This window comes from Equus caballus, chromosome 22 (genome assembly GCF_041296265.1).
Source record: "Equus caballus isolate H_3958 breed thoroughbred chromosome 22, TB-T2T, whole genome shotgun sequence".
Classification (NCBI taxonomy): Eukaryota; Metazoa; Chordata; class Mammalia; order Perissodactyla; family Equidae; genus Equus; species Equus caballus.
In genome coordinates this window covers 29606493-29611054 of record NC_091705.1, presented here as the reverse complement: position 1 = coordinate 29611054, position 4562 = coordinate 29606493, and positions in this window count along the sequence as shown.

The following is a 4562-nucleotide window of genomic DNA, read 5'->3' as shown; positions in this document are numbered from 1 at the left end:
GAGGAGACATTACATCTGATGACACAGAAACTAAAAGGATTATAAGAGGCTATTATGAACAATTATGTGCCAACAGATTGGAGAAGCTACAAGAAATGGATACATCCCTAGAAACATACAATTTACCAAGATTGAATCATGAAGAAAAAGAAAATCTGAGCAGACCTGTAACTAGTGAGGAGATTGAATCATTAACCAAAAATCTCCCAACAAGGAAAAGCCCAGGACAAGATGCTCCACTGAGAATTCTACCAAACATGTAAAGAAGGGAGAAACAGGGGGCTGCAGTTCAACTGGCGTAGAGTTTCAGTCATGTAAGCTGCCGAAGTTCTGGAGAGCTGCTGAACAACAATATGCACATAATCAACAATACTGTACTGTGCAGTTAAAGATTTGTTAAGAGGGTACATTTCATGGTAGGTGTTTTTTTAACACAATAAAAAAATTTTTAGAAGCTGAATTAAAATAAACATTACTACTTAAAAAAAAAGACTGAGCAGAGCCACCAAGGAAGGCTCTGTGTGGGGAAGCAGGCGAGAAAGCTGTTACCCAAGGAGTGTGTTAACAATAATAATGGCTCCCATTTATCGGACACTTACTGCAGACTCGGTAATTTACATTCCTCGTATTCATGGCATTTAAGTCTTTCAGCAGTCTCATGGGTTGCTATTGTCACTTCTGTATCAATTAAACAACATTACCTTCTGTAACAGATAAATGCCCAAATCTCAGTGGTTAAATATGGCAGAGCTTTATTTGTGTTTTTGTAAAGTCCAATTGATGGTTGGAGGTAGGAGGAGCTCTACTCCATGCAATCATTCAGGGGCCCAGGCTGCTGGAGGCTCTGCCATCTTCAACACGTTTATCTCAAGTCACCTTAGATGTCAACATTCAGCTAGCAGAGAGAGGAGAGAGAGAATGGATGAGAATCATCCACGAGTGGCACAAGTCGTTTCTGCCCATATTCCATTTGCTCAAACTCAGCCACATGGCCACACCTAACTGCAAGAGAGGCTGGGAAACATAGCTGTGTGCCCAGGAAGAAAGAGAAATGCTTTTATGGCTAGCTGTCTAGTCAGACTCTTCCACACCTGCCTCTTGTTCAGATGAGGAAACTTGGGCTCAGAGAGGTCCAAGGTCAGTGAGTAAAGAGAATTCAAGAGGCACCATCTATATGTAGTTGATGGAGCAAAAACCAAATGTGCAAATATAGTATCTAAAATTATAAGCTTACCAGTAGAGAAACCAAACATATTAAGTTATATAACTATTTTGAGTGAGGGAAGGTAAGTGGAGCAGGTTAAAGAGCTTAACCCTTAAGAATTCAGTAATTATGTTTAAAATTTGTATATAAAAAAACAAAATAGGGGGGCTGGCCCCGTGGCCGAGTGGTTAAGTTCGCGTGCTCCGCTGCAGGCGGCCCAGTGTTTCGTCGGTTCGAATCCTGGGCGCGGACATGGCACTGCTCGTCAGACCACGCTGAGGCAGCGTCCCACATGCCACAACTAGAGGAACCCACAACGAAGAATACACAACTATGTACCGGGGGGCTTTGGGGAGAAAAAGGAAAAAATAAAATCTTTAAAAAAAAAAAACAAAAAAAAACCAAAATAGGAACATTACTTGATATTTGTAGGTATCTATCCAAAGAATTGAAAATGGAAACATTTAAGGGATTAAAAATTGTTCCCTCCGAGTCCACTGTTTCTTATTATAGACTCTTGTATGTTTGATTTTTAAACCATGTGCCTAAATTACTTTGATTTGCATCTTTAAATTTTTATTTTTAAAAAGTAATATTTGCTTGTGTAAAAAATACCTGAGCCAGGGGCTGGCCCCGTGGCCGAGTGGTTAAGTTCGCGCACTCCGCTGCAGGCGGCCCAGTGTTTCGTTGGTTCGAATCCTGGGCGCAGACATGGCACTGCTCATCAAACCACACTGAGGCAGCGTCCCACATGCCACAACTAGAAGGACACACAACGAAAAATATACAACTATGTACCGGGGTGGGGGTTGGGGGAGAAAAAGGAAAAAAATAAAATCTTTAAAAAAAAAATACATGAGCCGTACAAAATGGCACAAGAGGAAAATAAAAACTTCCCAACTTTACAAACCCTTCATTTCCACTCTCTAGAGGTAACCTCTGTTTCCAGTATCTTGGGTAACCTTCTAGAAATTTCCTGTATACATATAAGCATGCATGTATATGTCTATATCATTTTAAATGAAAGGAGATAATACTGTACCTTCTGTTCCATAGCTTACTCTTTCCAATGAATAATGCCTTGACATCTTTTCACGTCTGCACATATAGTCATTCTTCTTAACGACTGCCTAGTATTCTTTTGCATGGATGCACTGTCATTTATTTACCAGTCCTTATCAAGGGCCACATCAGCTGCTTTCAGGTTTTGTTTTGTTGTGTTTTGCTCTTACAAACAATGCCACAATAAACAGCCTATCCAAGGTGTACATCCTGGTATCCTAGGTGAATAAACCTGGAAAATGGAAGCTTGTTTATTGGGAGCCTAACTAATCGAAGACATAAGGGGCCTCTTAAATACAGATATTCATCTTATGTATTCTTCTTTGAAGTAAACACACAGGCAGAAAAGTGTACAAGTAAGCGTACAGAGGGATGGATATTCACAAAGTGAACACACCCTCGTAACCAGCACTCAGAACACTATCAAAATCCCAGGAGACCCTCGTGTCCTTTTCCAGTCATGCCTCCTCCCTGGAAGCATGAACACTCTCCTGATTCTTACTTCCATGAGCTAACTTTGCCTGTTTTGAACTTTGTATCAGTTGAATTATACGGTATGCACCCTTTTGGGTCAGGTTTCTTTAAATCAGCTTCTGTTTGCGGGATTCATCTATGTTATTGCATGCATTGAAGTTCATTGGTGCTCGTTGCTGTCTAATGTTCCATTGTGTGCATATTCCACCATTTATCCTGATGGACCACTGATGCACATTTGGGTTATTTTCCATTAGGAGTTGTCAGGAAGAGTGCTTTATGAAGTCACCAGGATGTGTCTTTTGTTGAAGATATGTGGGCATTTCGGGTGAGCGTCTACTGAGGAGAGGAATTGCTGGGTCCCGGGCACATGCATATTCAACCTCAGCAGATCCACCCAATGGTGGTACCAATTGACGCTCCCAGCAGCTCTGGACAAGTGTTCCAGTTACTCCACATTCTAGCAAACAGTTGGATTTTGTCTGTGTTTTTCACTTTAGCCATTTTGCGTTGACTCCTAAAATGATTCTGCACAGTTCCTAGAGAACCACTCTTGACGGAACTGCTGGTCCTAGAAAGCCAGCTGGGGGAGGAGGGGTGGGGCTGAGGGAGAGCTGGGCTGCATTGGGTCTGGGGGATGCAGGTGATCGTTCTGGGCCCACCCTGCTCCCCAAGACGAAACGGCAGTGGTGAGAGCATCCTTTTGAGAACAGCCTACCTGTCTCAGGGGTTTCTGCTGATAGGGCTGCCCTGAGGGCCCCAGGAGATCGCCTGAGGCGGGAGGAAAGCCTTCTCTGAGGGAAGCAGCGAATCCAGCTCTGGATTCTTTAGTGGCCCCTGGTGGGAAATCGCTTTCTTCTGGCCCATAAAGCAGCCTTCTGTTCTGCTGTGCTTTACCACCAGCCGTCCTCTGCGGGCTGGGAGAGGCAGGGCCAGGTGGATGTGCTGTGGGGGAATTTCCCCACCGGCCTCCGGGGGAAATCCTCAGGATGCCTTTAGAGGTCCCTTTGTCACATGAGACAGGTGCAGCCCCCAAATCCAATCAGACTGCGGGGAACGTCAAGCCTGGAGGTAGGGGACAGGTCAAATCTCAGAAGGGAGGTCTGGACCGAAGACATGGACATGGGGGTCATCGCAACCACTGATGCTCTTCAACGTCTGGAACGCTGAAACCCCCTCTCTGCTTTTGCTAACCAGAGTGGATTCTGAAGTTGGCAGTTAGAGACCCTGAGCAATACGGGTGTGTGGTGCCAACCAGAGCCAAGCTGAGGATGAGTCAGCGGGGGGCAGGAGGTGGGGACCCTCCAGGCCCAGCCAGACCACAGAAAATACATATCAAGTGTCACTGGCCTCATGCTCAGTGTCTGAGGCCAGCAGCGTGTCTGGTGACCGAAGGAGCCAGAGAACAGAAGACCCGTTGTGAAGTTAGAGGTATACAGTCCACGAGACCACCCTCATTTCTGACACCAATTGTAAGTTTGAGGGTCCCCAAGACCACACGTAAGTTCCAAGGGTGCAGAGATTAACTCTTAGGGCTGAGAGCAAAGACCAGACCTCTCTGTGAGCCAGGGTGAATTCTTTACTATGCATCCCGCCCCCCTCCACCGCCTGATCCCAGGTGAACCCTCTCTCTCTACTCAGGCACCATCGCAGGAAGAGGGGAGCATGTGAGAGGAGAGACTGAGCAAGTACCCAAGCGCTAAATTCACCGAAGAGCTTCTGTAAATTATTGGATTCGATTTCCTGACATTTATTTTACGGAAGTACCTGCACATACACATGTACGGATGTATGAACAAGAAATGATGTACGGATAAAGTTA